General features: G+C 41.3%; 2 protein-coding genes across 2 annotated transcripts in view; one reads left to right on the top strand and one right to left on the bottom strand.

Moving 5' to 3' along the window:
• Window positions 1-14,956, bottom strand: part of cybb (cytochrome b-245, beta polypeptide (chronic granulomatous disease)) — a 30,927-nt gene extending 15,971 nt beyond the window's left edge. The window contains exon 1 of the mRNA XM_026158597.1: window positions 14,906-14,956. The gene's annotated coding sequence lies outside the window, so the exon portion shown is untranslated. The remainder of the gene's footprint in view (window positions 1-14,905) is intronic.
• crfa4 (cytokine receptor family, class I receptor 4) overlaps window positions 10,481-18,925 on the top strand; it is a 53,982-nt gene continuing 45,537 nt past the window's right edge. Inside the window, exon 1 of the mRNA XM_026158600.1 lies at window positions 10,481-10,740. The gene's annotated coding sequence lies outside the window, so the exon portion shown is untranslated. The remainder of the gene's footprint in view (window positions 10,741-18,925) is intronic.

Below are 18,925 nucleotides of genomic sequence, written 5' to 3'. Positions count from 1 at the left end.
AGGGCTTACGAATATGTAGTTCCATGAAACATGATTTAAACAGTGCACAGGTTTGTGTGCATGCAATAAATCACCAACATGCAAATGCAGAAACAATGTTGGCGCATTACTGCCACCTACCAGGAAATACTACACAGTGTAAAACATGATTGACAACAGACAGTGAATACATGAATGTAGAAAGTAGAAAAAATACCACATGTATAATATTGACAATTCATAGTAATTAAAATCTTAAACTTTATGTAGCAGTTTAATTCTTTTATTCTTTTATCATAAAATAGACTAAAAATCATACTATCATCGTACTATAAATTCCAGAAACTTCTTTAAGCAAGAAAACTGTCAGTGCATTCCTGCTATTATAAACTTGCTGCAAAAAAACCCAACTTGCTGCATTCTTCTCAGGTCACCGACGCGTAATCTAGACAAAAGATGTTTAAATTTAGCTAAAAAGTGAAAGGACTTCCTCTCCAACATCTCTAATGAGTCCTCAGCTGACCAGATGATTTAAAACCCAGGCCCTTCTTAGGGGTTCTGAAGAGGCATTGTTTGCCACAGCATCACCATTCATAATGGCTGTATCCCAATTCAGGGTCTGCAGCCTGCTTAAAGTACGCAGCCTTAACGGTCCACAAGGGCCGCGTATTCAAAGACCGCTAAGGCCGGAAGTACGAGGCTTCTGAAATGGGACGGTCTAGCCTCCATCACGCTGCCCAGGTTGCCTAGCAACCATGATACTAACAGCTGGAAACGTTTCATACAGCTTTGTTTGACAGAAATGAAGGAGAACATATTTTGTTCATTTGTTTGCTTGTTTTCACATGAGCTTTGTTTGATTTGTTGAGTATCTGAGGCTGAGACCACGGGACTGTAAAACATGATTGTTGGGCTTCATTTCTGTACTGAAGAGTCATTTTAAGATTAGCTAGCTATCTGTATGTTAACAGACCGTCAGATATCGTAGTTAAATATGCTTCTTTAAAATGATATCAACATTTTGGAGCATGATTTGCTATTCAATTGTTTTGTATGACCATAAAAACTGTGTTATAATCTTTACTAGAAATTCACTAATACTAATGGGAATTCCATTTCTCTTCACTTCTTTATCATTGGCAGGAACATACAGGAACAAAAACAAAGTGTTAAAGCCCTCAAAACTGAAGTGTATTCACAAAAAACCTGGTTCCTAGAACAATATTGTGAGTATGCAGTCACCTACAAAAACGTGTCAGAGGCAACAGATGTGTTCAGCCTTGGATGGCTTATTTATTACTAGAAATTGTCTAAATTTTGCAGTAAATGAAGCTGTTGAATTGCTAGAGTGTAGTCGGGTATTACTGCATACATTTTTTAAATGATATTTTTATTCCATGTAGACCAGTCAGTCTTCTGTAAGAGCTGTCATTTCCAGTGATGGGAATAACAAGTAACGGCGTTACAAACGGCGTTAACTTTTTCAGTAACGAGTAATCTAACTAATTACTACTTCTATTGTTACAACACGTTACCGTTACTAACAAGAAAATGCCATGCGGTTGCGTTACTATTTTTCAACAACCAGACGGTTGAAACTGTCTTCAGCTTACCGCACCTTACCGCATCAGTTGTACAGAAGTAGCTGTCTACGTAAGTAATCTGGGCGCTACAGCTTTAAGCAGCTGCGCACGCTCCCGCGGACAGCAATCACTTTCTGCCCGACAATCACTTTTTGGCACTTTTTTGCAGCTAGGGGGGCAAAACAATCGCATAAGTGCTGCTGTTTGACTGAGGAAGAATAAAGTAGTCGTGGTAAGCCAATCACATGACTCCTTCAAGATGACAAAGCAACAAGGTGATATTTACCAGTTTTTAAATTGTGTTGATAGGCCGTGTAAAACCAGAGCCATGATAAACAATATATATGCGGCGTTTTGTCCTGAATAGTTTCGTCACGTTTACTGTCTAAGGACAGCACTAGCAAGCACTCTCTGCTTATGACCAAAAAAATACCCCAAAACAAAAAAACACCCCTTTCGTGTTGGTGGAAAAATGCACCATGTTAACGAATCAAAAATGATATGACAACATGACATTTGGATGTTTAGGAAAAGGGGGGAGTTTTAGAGAGAGAGAGAGAGAGAGAGAGAGCGAAAGACAGCAAAAAAAGAGAGAGAGCGAGTTTTGAGATGCGAGAGATTTGTGACGTTTAGCATGTTTGGAGTGTGTAGTTAATGTGTTGTCTTGTGTAGTTAGTGTGTTGTGGATAGTTTTGTGGTGTGTGTCAGAAAAATGAGGTGACTGCTGTCCCCAGGTAAAAAACAGGAGTGATGCACCTGCTGCTGTCAGAGCTGCAGGTATCAGGCTGTGATGTTCTCCTTTATAGTGGACAGAAATATTTAGAGTGGCCCAAATAATTTGGGTGGCATCTTATTGAATGCAGAACAGCTGATTGTTATGCAAATAGTTTGAAACGGTTATTTAAATAAAAAGGTCAAAGGTAAATGGATGCAAATAACTTTGTTTGCAAAACTTGTGCATATGATTTTAAAATTGACAATTTATATTTGCATTTAAAGTTATGAACATGATTCATTAAACATGTTTGTGGTTGTTACAGTAAAAATATATCCATTTTCTACTCTGATTTTACGTTTTTTTTGGTCTGATTTTAGATCAATTGTGTAAATACAGTATGTCAAAATGAAAATATAACTGCAAAATCAGACACGTGAGGTTGTGCTGATAAGAATGATACCAAACAAAGCAAAGTAAATAGTTTTTAAAGGTGAAATGTAGAGGAAACATCAAAAGTAGTTAAAAATGGCCAATTATACCCTGGAAAAAATGTTAAACTTTTTTTTTAAAAATAACGCAATAGTTACTTTTCAAGTAATTAATTACGTTTAGAATCTTGTAACTCAGTTACTAACTCAGTTACTTTTTTGAATAAGTAACTAGTAACTATAATGAATTACCTTGTCAAAGTAACTTGCCAGCACTGGTCATTTCTATCTTCAGCTGTAATGTGCCATTATTTAGAGACTGAAATAGATCAGACCACTGAGATAATTTAAACACATCTGTGTGTCCATGTTGCATGCTGGTTTGCATTTGTGCACTGGAATAATGTGTGTGTGCGTGTTTTGTTAGGTTTTGTATGTCAGTTTTGAGTGTCGAACAAGCAGACGGTTGTTGAAGAGAATGGGGGAAATGTATTATTCAGATCGAATGAGACTGAAGTTTAATGGCAGAGTGACACACATTAGATGTGACAGAATGAGTCCAATACCACACACATGCACAGACACAAACACAGAGTGCAGGTGTATCTTCTTTTTATTGCTGAAACATGTTGGAGTTGTTTGACACAGTTGTGAAGATCACATCGAGCTGTCTGTCACAGCCAAACTTTCATGAGTCGATCAAGACCAGCTGAGGATCATGTGGCTCGATTTTGCTACATTTAAACACTTCTGTCCAATACTGATGAAAATATTTGTAATAGATTAAACTATGTGCTGAGCCCAAAACTTCAGATTACAAGGTAGAGACTAAATATTGATGCTGGTCCCCTGGTACTCCAGTACAGGTGTCCATCTCAACACTAATGTTAAAGTGGTGTGACAGGGCCATGTGAGATTATATAGTTTTACTGGCTCACAATGAAGCTAATTTAATGAATTCATATACTACTGGTTAAATACTGTAGGCATACACTGGACCCCCTTTTACCACCAAAACAGCTGCACATCCAAAATGAATATCTCATTACATCACATGCCAAGGGTGCTCTATTGGCTTAAGATCTGGTGACTGTGGAGGCCATTTGAGAACAGCGAACTCATTGTCATGTTCAAGAAACCTTTTTGAGATGATTTGAGCTTTGTGACACAGTGTGTTATCCTGCTGGAAGCAGCCATCAGAAGACAAGAACAATGTGGAGATAAAGGGATGGACATGGTCTCAAATAGGTTTTAGTATTTAAATGAGGCCCAGTATAATACTAACGTGACCAGAGGGTGTCAAAAAATATCCTTTACACCATTACACCACCAACAGCCTGAAGTACTGATAAAAGGCAGGACTGAGCCATGCTTTCATGTTGTTTACTCCAAATTCTGACCCTATCATCTCAGTGTCGAAGAAGAAATCAAGACTCATCAGACCACACAAGCTTTCTGTTATCCAATTTTAGTGGGCCCATGTAAACGTGGCACTAAATGTGATCTTCTGCTGTATTCAGAGATGCACTTCTGCATAGTTTGGTTGTAACAAGTTGGTTATTAGTTAGTGGTTGATTTGCTGTTGTCTATTTCAGCTTGAAGCCATCTGACCATTCTCTAACCTCTGACATCAACAAGGCATTTCGCCCAGAGAACTCTCTTTTTCAGACCATTCTGTAAACTCTTGCAAGGGAAATCTAGTAAAAAATTAATAGCTAAATGACAAGAAATGCCATGCCTCCTTTAGACTTATATGATTATGAAGGAGATTTGCCCAGCTGCGTTAGCACCTCTCTTGGCCAATCCAAGAATACAGATGAAAGCATTAGTTTTGGAGAGTCCATCAACAGGAGTTTTTGTCAATGGACCTTGACTTTATTACAGCAAACTGGCAAAAATAGAGGCTAATAAGAGGCTTGATGTCATATACCAGGAAAACATTATTCCTATCTGAAAGTATCATTCTTCCACCATCTTCGTAAAACACACACTCTGGAGAGGTTGCTAGCACGTTAAGAAAACCTCTGAGCAAATATAATGAGGCTATTTTTACAACAGATGTTAAACTTTATTTGATAACAGCAGAAGCTAAAGGTAATATTTAGTCAAATTGAACAGTAAGACATCCAGTAATGCATACAGTTAAATGAATCTTATTCCACTGTGTTCACCACCTCTGCTGCTGTGCCATGTACACAACCTTTGTGATTATTTTCATTTACCACATATTTGATGTAAACCCTCAGCTCTCCACATTGTATGTGCTTTATTTTATTTATTTGTTTTGTCCTTGGGATAAAATCCAGCTTGTGTTTGTCACTTTGCCTCCTGTGCCAAACAGTCCAAATGAATTATGCAAGTTCTCCAAGTGCACAAAGTCATCCAGTCAAACCTATGTAATTGTTGTCTCTATTACACTGCTATTAGGTAACTATCAGTTAGCCTGTTGGTTTTAGTCAGGGTTTGGTGTTGGTTTACACCCTAAACAGTCTTTGGATATCTGCCAATTAAGAAGCTCAGCCTGGTTAAAATGACTTGTCCACATTGGTGCAGTTCCTCACTTCTTGCAATGCCTCAGTTAAGCATAATGAATAATTATGATTCTCCATCTGAAATGTGCTTGGTTTGAAGGGAGAATGTTTAAGGCTGAAATCCTGCGAAATGAATAATTTATTCACTTGTCATTCCGCAGCTTCGCACTGTATTTCTATGTCAGCCGTGAGCAGTATAACCTACAAAAGAGGTCAAAACTTAGTCCAGGGTGGAGCGTCACAGCATATGGTAAACCTGCTGTAGAAGATGGAGGTTAAACAAATACTCACATGGTGTGTAATTTAGACAAAAGACCTTCTAGTGATTTTTCTTTCTAATCTGGGGAAAGGGGATTAGATTAAATCTGTTGCATGGCGACTGTGACATCACCGCTGGCCCGTTTCACAATCACAAAGAGCTGCAGGCACTGCAGCTGAGACCTTTGAGCTGCCAAACCAGAACCAGGGCTCGAACGTTTGTAGACCAGGATTCACATTCACCACTAAAAACGCATAAAGGCTTCTCTCAAGGCCTTAGAAAAGAGGGCGAGGGGAGGGGGTTCCTAATGGAGTTTGTTTCCATTAGGGCTGCCCACTGAGACTCAGTCCTCTGTTTTCAGTGCCCTGACCTTCATGAAATGCACTGTGGACCACATGACATAAAAATCAACTATTGTACTCACAGTCTCAACATGAAGTGATACAAGCAGAGGTAGACCGCACACACACAACACCCTGTCATGGACAACTAGTGACCTGAAAATTTTCACCCTGTGTTCTTTTCCCTCTGCAAGAGAAATGAAGCCAGCATGGAAAACTGCAGTTCCTCTAATGTCCACTTGAGGCTGGCCCCCAAACTAAGCCGATTCTTATAGATTCCCATATTAAAATGTCCAGTATTGTAGCAGAATTAAAAAGGTTTACAGCCTGTTTTCCAATAACTCAGCTAGGAAGGCTTAAAATACTTTGACAGATGGATGCTGACAGAGGGAGCTGACTAACAGGGTTGCTGCCTTTGTAAACATTTTCCATAGAATCACCAGGTAAATATCATGGCTCACTGTTTTTATAGCAGTTAAAAAAATGAATTTAAACACAACCAAAAACAAAGCAGTTCAGTTGATTATTATACAGCTCAATAACAAAGTGAAATCTAATGTGAAATCGAAAATAATCCCACTAAAGTAAAATAAGCATACATTCAAATGCTTACATAAGAAGGTTAACTTTCTCAAATTTAAGATGCCAACATAAAACAGAATTAAAAATAGCTGTGTATAGTAAAAAAGAATATGGTAAAAAAAACCCAGATTAAATCACAGTCTATCAGACAATGCACTGCAGTATTAAGTATTGTGACAGTGCATCCTTGATATATTAACATGACATTATTGAATATCTCACAACCATTTTCAAATATTTCAGTTTTATTGTGTTTGATCTCATATATAATATGAGATGCCTAATTAATAGTTTATGCATTTACAAATCCCCATCGGGAGGTTGGAGGGGTTCAGCACTCACACTGACTCAACGTCTTACACAGCAGAGACACTTTTCATTGGAAACAACATAGTGAAGTTAAGGAAATATAAACTGCTTGACTAAGCTAAGAAATATAGTTTGGGTTATGTATAATGGCTTCAGCTTTTTTTTGTTGTTGTTGTTGCCATGGTGACTATTCACTTCTAAAGAGTCTGGAAAACAAAAATACTACCTGCAGCTATTACAGTTTATGGATGTAGCTGGTAATAAAAACTAACAATACATACGCCAGCTCAGTCAGGCTGCTGAGTGGTGGAATTTGTTTCTTAAAGGCCTTTTTAAGCTGTAGGTAGGTCCTTAGGATGTTGAAAACAAGCTAACTAAAAGTTTTCACTCATCACACTTTAAAAAAGCGGTATGACGGCTGCAAACATCCAAACTATGGATATTCATGTGAAGTCCTACAGCCAAAATTGAGAGATCTCAGTTTCAAAGGAACTTCAGGAGTGCAAGGTTAAGCTGCTTCAGCCGTGTTAGCATCTGAAACAGAAAATTCATACCCGGAATGGAGTCAAGCTGTAATGACGAGTCAAGAAAAGGGGAATGAAATAATTTCCCTCAAAATGAGGAAAAAAGCAAAAAAGCAAGCACTCGTGAAAACCTCATAGCCCACCAAAACATCGTCCGAGATTTAAAGCATCTACTTCAAAATTGTACGCTGAGGAGTTGTTTTGGCTACAACATCAGGTGAAGGAAATGCAGGAAAATGCCACCTGCAGAGTGAGTCGGGAGGCTGCTCAAAACAAGGCCTTAACTTTCCAGCTGAAGGAGACTCTAAAAGTTGTTAGTTGAGTTGTTCTTGAGATGAACTTGAACTAATAGAAACATGTCTAATAGTTTATTATACAACTGAAAATGTCTTGCACTAAATGGGTTTAAGGAGGCACAGAAAAAGAACACAAATTAAATACATCCCGCAATTAAACCAAAGGTACTCAAAACTTAAAACGAGTCTGAACACAGCAGGTTCCTTTGGTGCTGCAAGCACTTCAAGCAGTGTTTCAGTTCAGGTACAGTTGACAGCGGGTACAGTTTAGGTTCACAGTGAAACACAATGACTCAGTTGTCCAGCTTCAAAAAAGGTGGCCAAAGGTAATTTCTCTTTCCTTATTGCTAGTGTCCTTGTCACTACTGGCAGGATCAGATGGTGCCTGCAACTCATTCAGGTTAATAGGTAGACCAATTCCAAGAATGGACGGTCATGTTTGCTGCAACAGGAATCTTTGCTAGGTCTCCCAGCACAGAATGTAGAGGTGACCCAAGGGAATGGATATGCAAAAGAGGAGCTGGACAAAATTGTAGAAGGGCATCAACTCCACGGCAGGGCTAATTATAGACACTAAAAGCTGCTTGGGAGAATTCCAGTCAGTAAAAATCTACAAGTTTGTGCTGCAGTTGAGAATCTGCCCCTGTAAAAACAGTAATCCTTGGAATTGAAAACTGAAAGCACTATTTAAACCTCAACCTAAATTAAATAACAGATTTATAAAACAAAGTTTATGTTGGCTAATGTATTCAGCTCTATCATATGTGACATATCCGTGTCCCATCTGGTAGAAAAATATTCCACTACCACAACCCCACCTCACATCAGCTTTCATTTATCCAGGCAGTCGCCTCAGTCACTGCGTCTCTGGATCTGGGATCTCTTTGATGAATCATTCAAAGGACGATGCACTCTAACTAATTTGAGTCATGCCTCCTGACTTTGGGGAGCAGTCATGCTCTTCTCATTGGTTAAACATCGGCAGCGACACAGTGAACGAACAGAGCAACATACAGTGGAGGCCTTGCAGCACAAGGGCCCTGAATCAAACAAGCTGCTCCTGAGAATAATCTGATTATTTTTGTCTCCGTGGGGCAGAGCTAATACTGATCCAGGATGACTGCTCTTTCACACGTCGTGTGGTACTGTCAGCGCTGCTGCAGGATCAAGATTTTTTTCCCCAAAAGCTGTCAGTGCTATTTTATGCTTCTCCCTCGCCACATTTTAAAGTGAATAATTGTACTTTTTACTGCAAAACGTGTATCTGACAGACGCAGTTATGTCTCCAATTAATATTTTATATACTAAAAAACAGATGACGTCTTTAGAAATTGTGCACTAGTATGATTAAACAAGTGGTTTCCAACCATTTGGCTTGTAGACTCATTCCTTAACCTTTTTAGGTAGCTATCTAAACCTCTTTTTTAAAATCAAGATGAAGAAAAGTCTATAAAATTCACATATTTGTGAATATATATATATCGCTCAGATGTATAATGTGGCCCCACTAAAATCTGAAACAAAAGAAATAGTGACAGTGAATACTGGACTTTTATTTAGATGTTATTTCCTCATCTTTCATCATTTGGGCGAGGCTTGTAACAAACACCCCAAGACATCATTGCTTTGTTTGTGTCAGATGAGCCTGGTTCTGCTGGAAGTTTCTTCCTGTTAAAAGGGAGTTCTTCCTTCCCACTGTCACCTAATGCTTGCTCACAGAGGGGCTGTCTGATTTTAGGTGTCTTCTCCTTAATTCTGCAGCGTGTAGCTGGGATTTGGTGTTATACAAATAAACTGGAATTGAATTAAATTTGTATTGTCATTTGACTTTTTATTAATTATTAATAATAGAGATTTTATTTATTTTCATTTATTTGTTTCATTGTAATTCATGGATTTCTTTTTAATGCACCAGAAGTCATCTGGAACCAAATAGTGGGAAGACCTTTACCTTTTTCTTCAGTTTCACAACTCAGTTGTTTCTGACCATAATCACTTAAATCACAACAATCTGCTTGTCCCGTGAACATTATGTTCATAAATCCTGATAAAATAACACAAACAAACAAAAAAACCCAACACATTTTGTTTTGCTTTTTTATCAATACAGTATCAAAAATTTAACATAGTTTACATCCTTCAGTTTTTCGTTCATTTTCTCCTGCTAATTAATCCAGGTTTACCGTATAAGAATTTACGACAGGACATCCTCACTTATTGGTGCCCATTTCCAAACAGGATGTTACACTTGAGTACTTTGTTAAACCTATGAGGTAGCCTGACATGCAGCTTCCCAGAAAGATATGTACACATTGTGGTAACATAGACAGTAATATGAGGTATAACCAGAATATACTGATTAATACGGAGATCCAAAAGTCCAAAGAGAGACCACAGAAAGTGAAAGACATTCTGATACTGCGAAATAAGCAACAGCAATGGGAAGTGGGTGGGAACCAAGAGAAACGTGTCCCTGCTTCCAGGAGAGCCACTGAAGTGACTACCATTTTGTCACATTACAGCCACAAACATGAATCAATTTTATTTGAATTCCACATGAAAGACCAACACAAAGTGGTTCCAAACATTTTTTTTTACAAATAAATAACTGCAAAGTGGAGTTAGTGCAAAAAAACAAAACAAAAAACCCAACACTATTTAGTCATTTATAAATTTCCTTTCTCTTAAAACTGGGACTTCTTCATATGAACAAACTGGCTCTAATTTAGAATTTATTTAAAAATGTTACCTTTTTTTGTTTCTGTTTAATTTGCTTCATTTAGCGCACACGTTGTATTTCTATTTTGGCACTAACTGTCTTCCACACATTGCTCCTCGGAGCAGAGCGCAATGGAGACGAGGAGGTGGTTCAGTAAAGATGGGTGGGGGAGTCCAGAGCTCCAGCTGGTGTTTGGCTAATGACGCGGGATCAGGTGGAGGAAAAGCTCCTTATGGAGGGGAGGGGGACAGAAATACTGTGACAGGGTGGTGAAAGGCGCATTCGCTCCGCGGACAGCACATCAGCACCGAGCAACAGCAGCAGCAGCTGTTAGAACAGCTCCCGACTCTTCGTACGGACTTCATCCCCACTATCTGCTCAATCGACGGGCCACCGGCCGGTTCCTGCTCCCCGCGTGGGTTTGTGTTTGAGGAATCGCGCCACAGGAGGCGTTAAAGAGGCTTACTCCAGGTAAGACGGATTCCTGCTTTTTAATCTGCAGGTCAAGTGCGCCAGTTTGTAAGGTTAACAAGAAGATCCCAGTTTACAAACTTCATGTAAAGCGGAAAGAAAATGCGTGAACTGTCTGAAGAATCACACAACTGTTTATTACTGCTTATTTATTTTATGCAAAACCCCAATAGGAGTTTTCACCACAGTTTGCTTACTGACGCCCCCCCCCCCCCCCCCCCCACACACACACACACACGTTGAATCCATCGAAAATATAGTGACTATTGTAAATTACCTTTAAAACTGATGCTATTCTGTGTGTTGGAGTGAACATGTTTATCTACTGACATTTGATATAAATACGTTTCTTTTTAAAATTTCTTTACACCTGACAGTGAAACTGCTGCCTGAGGAGCACATGTACACCTTTTCAGTATGTCTGTACACCTGCTCCTGTGTGTTTTGTAAGTCCCTTTTTGAGAAGACAAATGGTCAAATTTAAGTTTTTCCCCAAAAAATAATCGATGCAGAACCAGATGTAGGACAAGAAAAGAAAAGAAAAGAAAAAGATCCGTGAAGTTTCTTAAGCACTTATCAAGTTCAGGATATTGAGGATGGCATTCAATTTACTTTAGTTATTATTTGAATTCACTTTTAATACAGGTTACTTTAATTGAGTGCTCTGACTTAAAATTGTTCTTTTCTGCTCATTTTAAATATCTCTCAGTGTGGTTTGAAGATTGACCTTTTGTGATACCACACGGTTCAAATATCATGTCTGCTTCTTGATCAAAAAACCATCCAAAAATATGAGAGATAGCAATGAAAACCATTGTCAGTGTACAGCAGGAGTGTCAAACCTGTGTGCAATCTGGGTCACTGGGTGACCTCACAAAGTGTGAAAATTGCGGTGGAGTCATTAATTACAGACATTATCAATACGACACAACACCTGCTGTGGTGATGGCAGCGGTGCGTCATCACAGTGAAAACATCTGGAAAGTTAAAATTATTTCTAGGATGATGTAAGTTGCTTCAAATAAAAGATGTGAAATACTTCTGTTTAGTTTCAACAAAGCAACGGCTGTGTAACTTTCCTCTTTGATCCGTAATCGTGTGGTGCATGTAATGACAGCTGTGTCACTGAATGTGGAAAGACGTTGACGCATCATTGAAAAGTGCACTTATTTTTTTAAAGATGTCAGGATGTTCCACCGTTTTATGAATAATTTAATGAGAAATCTAACCTTCTGGTGATCAAATTGGGCCCTATGTGATCTAGGAAGTGCCCATGTTTATGTGCTATTGAAGAGTAAGGTTTCAGGCAGACGTAAAGGAAAATAAGCAGCGCTGTAATAAAATTAAATCTGTAAGCATTTAATTCAAGTTGGGGTTCATCTACTCAACATTTGTAGACATTTTGTACACAAATACTTCAGGAATAATAGGAAAACCCCCAATAATATTTCTGTTAAATAAAATAAGACAAACTCTTTGCCTTCAGTGGATGCCGGTCAGCTGTGCTGGTGTCACCAACAAGCAGCTATTCAAGGCTCAGGAAAATCCCTGAATTTTAGCTGAAAGAGTCAATTAATGTAACCTAAAATCATCTGATCATCATTCCAGATTCTAAAATGTGGCACTTTGTTGCTTTACTGTTTGTTTGTTTTTTTTAGTCTAATGAGCTGAACATTTGGCTTTCTTAGTGTATTAATGCTGTATTAATTCTTAGATAACCATTAACTGTGACTTGGACCTTGGAAAGATGTAATAACTAAAGTCAGATAATGGAGCAGAATAGAAAACAAGAGTGACATTTCAGAACGTGAAATCGATGCTTTTTAAGATTTTTCTGCAGACACCCAGCTCTGTGTGAGCTTATCTCTGCCCAGTAAACCCCTTCGCCCTCATGACCCCATGTGTTATAACAGATAAGAATGGCAGCAAGCATACATTCAGCCACTTCCGCAACAATGAGCCATAAACAAGATGTTTTCTGAGGCTTGTTCAAGATCAGTTCAGTTCCTACATTAAGAGACGACTGTGCACAGGGATTCGCAAGGACGAAATTCTGGGTGCAGTTTTGTGAACACATCTGTTCTTTTCTTCTTTGTCGTTGTTGCAAATGTTTAATCACATCGCCACCTTCTTCTTCTCTGAAAACTTTTGTCTGCATGAACTGGGCTTTTAAAGTCAGGAGAAAGTAGATCTTGTCATCTTCTCTAACTGAAACTTCTAAATGCAGCTCAAGTATGGGAACAGAGGGCATTTACAGCATTTATAAAGTCAGTAAAACACACAGATTGAGCATTTCTATTTTTGTTTAATCCTTATGTTGTTGCCTTTCAGACGTGTCTGCACTCTAACTAACTGATTTGTAGTCACTGGGTACCATCTGCACATACCTGGAAATGCTTTCTAATGATATTGTGAACAAGAAGCATAACATGAAAGATATCGAACCTACTACAGAAAACTACAGAAAGCTCCATAGCTAATATTAGTGTTTGAGGAAGACTTTATAAGAACAATTTGGAATCTGTTAGATTAATATGATTCAGACCAGAGCATCCAAGTTGTTTTCAGTGAGCCCAGCTGAAGTCAGAGAGAGGGTGATGATCATTAACCCTATTTAATGATTATTTCCTCTGTTTCTCTATCTTCTGTTTGCTCATCACTTCAGAAACACTGAGCATATAAAACCACTAAATAAAAAAAACACAAGTTGAGCATTTCATGTTGCATTTGAGGTTGACATTGCTGCAGACCTAACTGTAAATTAAAGACTGTAGATGCTTTTCTTTTCATTTTCTTTCATTTACTGTATTTTTAGTCACAACAGCAGTTGTCTCAGTCTGACACAGTAAGATAAGGTGCTACAATGCTGGAGAGAGAACTATAACAATCAGCTCATCACATTTGAGCAGGACTGTGTTTTAGTAGTCCCCCAGCAGCTTAAGCGTATAGCAGCTTAACTAAAGGATGGCTCACGGTCACCTGATCCAGCCCTAACTGTAAACTTTATCAAGAAGGAAAGTTGTAAGTCTAATCTTCAATGCAGAAATAGTGTCACTCTCCCAAATCCAAACTGGAAGTCTGGGAGCCGAGTGCTCTGTTGGGATAATAGACCACTTGGTCTCAAAGAAGCAAAATAGATGACCTAGTTTTTCAACATCACTCTGAGACAGGATGTTTAACAATACTGCACAAATGGAAAGAGCAAGGTCTACAGATTTGGTTAGTTTGTGAGTTAAAGACACGTCTTGGTCAGAAGTGACTCCAAGTTGTTGATGAACAGAGATGGGCAGTAACGCGTTACTTGTAACTTTTCATTTTCTTTCATTTACTGTATTTTTAGCCACAACAGCAGTTGTCTCAGTCTGACACAGTAAGATAAGGTGCTACAATGCGTAATCAGATTACAGTAACGCGTTACTGTAATCTGATTACTTTTTTCAAGTAACGAGTAAAGTAAGGGATTACTATTGCAAAAACGGTAATTAGATTACCGTTACTTTCCCGTAGGAACGCTGCGTTACTGCGTTACTAAAACCGTGATTTTTTTGTGAGAATGTTTCATGACAGTGACGTAAGCGAGTGCGACATTCGTGACAACAGCTGTGTGCAGATCAACAGTGGATCATATATCGAGTGCGGGAGAGAGTATGAGCGTGCAGCATTTAAAGCGTGGAAGTACTGACCTTATTTTGAGTCTGATTCCATAAAAAGTGACAAAAACATTAGCGTCCTTTGTGCGTGGGAAGAAAACGTCTTTTAACAGCAAAAAAAACCCCTAAACTTCCAAATAAGCACCGAGTGCACTATGACGTAATGGGAAACTCACAGAGAAACTCACGGATTCTTCCACTGACCGCTGCAGCACACCTGCACCAGGGCAAACCTCCGCCTACCCTACTCCTGCTTTACAGGTGAAAATAGAGCAACAGGACCGCTACTCTTTGATTTTATTTATTTTCTGCTGTGTTTTACTTGCATCTATTTGAAAGACTGAGTGTAAACACAAAAACCAAAACAAGCAAAAACAACAAAACAACAAACCGACCCAGTTCACAGTCTCAGAGTCAGACCGCGCATCCCGCAGCGGTGCAAAAAGAAAACGAAACGACGCCACAAACAGTCACAGGCGGCCCATCAACACAACAAGAGAGTTCAGGGGGCCTACCTCGAGCCCAACGGCGGCGACGAAGCAGCTCCGGCAGACGGCCCCGGGTCCGGCAGCAGCAGCAAAACAGTTCAGGGGGCCTGCCACGGGTCCGGTGGCAGCGGCGCTGCTCCTCCGGCGGCCTGCCACGGGTCCGGTGGCGGCGGCACTGCTCCTCCGGCGGCCTGCCACGGGTCCGGTGGCGGCGGAACTGTTCTGGTGGCCTGCCACGGGTCCGATGGCAACGTCGCTGCTCCGGCGAGCAACAGCGAGGCGTGGCACCAGGTCCATGACGCGCCGATCGCTGACGTGGACGCACCGGACGTGGACGGCGAGGAGGCCGCGCTAGACGTGGAGGTCCCTCCGGTCCGCTGACCTCCGGCCGAGCGAGAGCTCCTCCTCGGCCGGCAGCGAGAGCTCCTCCTCCGGCTCGCTGAGCTCCTCAGCTGGCAGAGCGGGCTCCTCTGGCTCACTGAGCTCCTGCTCCGGCGTGCCAAGCTCCTGCTCGGGCGTGCCGAGCTCCTGCTCGGGCGTGCTGAGCTCCTCCAGCTCGCTGAGCTCCTCAGCTGGCGGTGCGGGCTCCTCCGGCTCGCTGAGCCCCTCAGCTGGCGGTGCGGGCTCCTCCGGCTCGCTGAGCTGCTCCTGCTCGCTGAGCTGCTCCTGCTCTCTGACCCGCTCCGGCTCACTGAGCTCCACCAGCTCGCTGAGCTCCTCAGCCGGCGGTGCGGGCTCCTCCGGCTCGCTGAGCCCCTCCAGCTCGCCTAGCTCCTCCGGCACGCTGAGCTGGTCCGGCTCGCTGAGTTCCTCAGCTGGCGGTGCGGGCTCCTCCGGCTCGCTGAGCCCCTCCAGCTCGCCTAGCTCCTCCGGTACGCTGAGCAGTTCCGGCTCGCTGAGTTCCTCAGCTGGCGGTGCGGGCTCCTCCGGCTCGCCGAGCTCCTCAGCTGGCGGTGAAAAAGAAATCAGGATGGTGGCTGCAGGCAGACGAAACGGTGGCGGAGTTACAGCTGCAGATGGTGAAGCAGCGGGTGGTGTAGCGACCTCTGACCAAGGTGATGTTACCTGCGTCGTCAGCTCGTCCACTGCAGACACAAACACAGATGGTGAGGGAAATGGAAAATTGTCCGTACTACTCACCACAGCCGGCTCTTGAGATGTCCGTGGATGTGGCTGTGGTGAGGAAAGCCGGCGGCGCGAACGTCGTTTTCGTTTAGACGTCGGGGCCGGCGTCTCAGGCTGTGAATCCACCAGCTGTCCGGGCCGGTGAGCAGCCTGAGGAGGAGAGTGGAGGTGGAGGGTGGAAAGTAAGAAGTCCAAGACGACAGGATTAAGGTCGTCAACCAGCCAGGGAAATTTAAAAAGCGTCTCCTGCAGCCGCCTCTCCACGGCTTCTCCCACCATAACTCACAGAGTCTGTAAACCCTGTCCATCACCTCCCTCCTGAGCCTCTCCTCAGAGACCGCTGGGTCCATACGTGGCGGGATCATTCTGTCACGGTATGGCATGGCACACCGTGGAAGGAGTGGGGAAGGAGGACCCAGGCGCGGTGCTCTATGTATAGACAGTGTTTATTTACAAAGTGAAACAACGTAACAATAAATCCCCGTGTTCTCCCAGACTCCAGTGTCGTGTCTCCCCGTGAATAGTCCGTGTTTCTGTGCTCTCTCCGCTCCCGTGTCAGCACCCCCCGGTGCTCGCTGCTCTCGTGTCTTCCACGCTGCTCCTGCGGGAAACATAAGACGCAGCCGTCAGGACACATACAACTGCGGGCATGCACACTAACTCAATAACAGGACGACTAACGTGGAGTCTCATGCAATGATCCCGCGTCGGTGGGAGCTCCAAGACTCTCTTAAGTAGCTCCCCCGACGAGGCCTGATCAGCAGCAGGTGTGTGGCTTCGGGTGTGGCCAGTCCCCTTGCAGGACCACACCCTCCAGGCCTGACGCCGCCTATAAACGGGTGCTCAGCCACACACACATATATACACACACAAGCACAGAGAAGGGAAGCAACACCAAAATACATATAATAATGATAATAATAATATAATTCATAACTGCTCAGAGATCCTGGGTCGCCCAGTCCCAGGACCCTGACAGAAAATAAATTGAATGTAAAAGAAAAAAATGACAAAATAAAACTAGCGAAAGAAAGTTTCAGAAAATATTAAGAGCTGTTCCAAAACCAGGTCTACTTGAAATAAAGTGCGTGGTGTAAGTAAACAATGTTGATAATCACATATAATGATGACAAATGTGCTGGGTAATGTAGCTTCAAAATGATGTCACAAGCATTAATTAGCGGAAACAAAATGAGGGGCTCTTTTTTTCCAAAATAAAGTAACTTGACCGTGTTACCTTGCATGCAAGCACTAATTAAAGCTCTGCTTTTCCACAATGTGACCATGTCAGTAATTTCCATCCAGTATTTACTCTCATGGTCATATAGAGTACAGCTAGCGAGTGCTCTGGCACCACTCTCCTTAGTAATTCGTTTACATTTGGGTAGCAGATCACCAGCTGCTAGCGTCTCGTTTTTTGTGGCCTGGTTCTGCTCGTTGATGGCTATTTTCTTGTGAAGTGGTGAAACAGGTTTGTTGTTTCCACCTTTAGTGGGAGCAGTTTTCTGCTCAAGTATTGAGTTTTATTCGAGATTGTTTTAATAGTTCCCTTTTTTTCCTACTAAACCGTCAATGGAGGCTCACACGTGGCTCTCACTCTTATCCATGACTGAGCTTGTTGTTATGTATGCTAGGGAAGCTACAGACTTGGTGTTGCCATATTACTGATCTTAAAATGTGACACGTTTGTACCATGTAAGCATTTATACTGGTATATAAGAGGATGGTATTATTTGGCAAAGCCCTAATTATAATAATGGTTACCAGGCTTATGATACTGTGTGGTATATTACCATATTTTTTGGACCATAAGGCGCACTGGATTATAAGGTGCATTAAGCGAAACAAAACAGTCAGATACGTCAAGCTTTAGTCAGCTTATTCTTCTTGCTTCCTCCACTTCCATACCATTGATTCATTAATGTTGAATTCTCCTGCAGCGGCTCTATTCTCATGTTGTTGCAGTATATTAATGACTAACCTCGTATTGTGGATGGATTATCTCAGTTGTCTCCTGACTGAAGTTTGGTCCATTTACAGTATCCTGCCATGTGATTGCATTTGTCTCTAACCATCAGGAACCCTCGTGTTAACTTTTATCAAGTGGAAAAAGGTTAGCGTTCATCCTCCAGCTTCACTGTTTATGTTATGCTAACATAGCTGTGTCGCTAGCGATCACATAGCACATCATTATATACCAGCTAGCCCAACTTCAGTAACCCTACAAAATTCACTGCTGTTTGGTTTTCTGTCTTCATTTATGCTGGAAGTGATAGCAGAGCTGTAAGTTTTATTTTTTTCAGAAATCTCTCAGTCAGAACATGTTATATCATGTTTAGGTGGAAACTAGCTAGCTAACTTCCTGCTAACTTCTAAGTCGGTTATGTTTTCATGGATGCTTGAATATTAAACTTCATTGTTACACCTGGTAAAGCAGCAACACTTATCATTTTTAAAGATGAAAAAATTTAGACAGTTTTTAACTCTCAGTGAGTTCGTTTGACTTTGGGACCTGAATCTGTCAAAAAACATTTTTTGACAGATTTTGAGCGCTGTGTACCACATATAATCGGTTAGAGGTGTTACGATCCTGGGTCTTATGACCCAGTGTTTTGAGTTTTAGTTCATTTTGATGTTTATAGTATGTTTAAGCTCATTAGGTCTCCTAGGTTTATTTGCTTATTAGTTCCCCCTTGTGTTTCCAACCCATGTTAAGTCTCCCCTGCTCTTCATGTGTTTCATGTCTGTGTCTTACGTTGTCAAGTTCTGGTTGTCATGTCTGCGTCTCATTATGTTTCCTATTTTATTTTGAAGAGATCTTGTGTTTTTATATTATGGTTTATGTTTTGAGTCCTTTGTTGTACTGTTTCTTGTTTCCCTAGGTCTGTTATGGTTATCATAGGTTTAGTTCTTTGGCTTTGT

The sequence above is a fragment of the Astatotilapia calliptera genome, chromosome 23 (assembly GCF_900246225.1).
Source record: "Astatotilapia calliptera chromosome 23, fAstCal1.2, whole genome shotgun sequence".
Taxonomy (NCBI): Eukaryota; Metazoa; Chordata; class Actinopteri; order Cichliformes; family Cichlidae; genus Astatotilapia; species Astatotilapia calliptera.
Note: the sequence above shows the minus strand (reverse complement) of the source record. Positions and strands in the feature narration are given on the sequence as shown.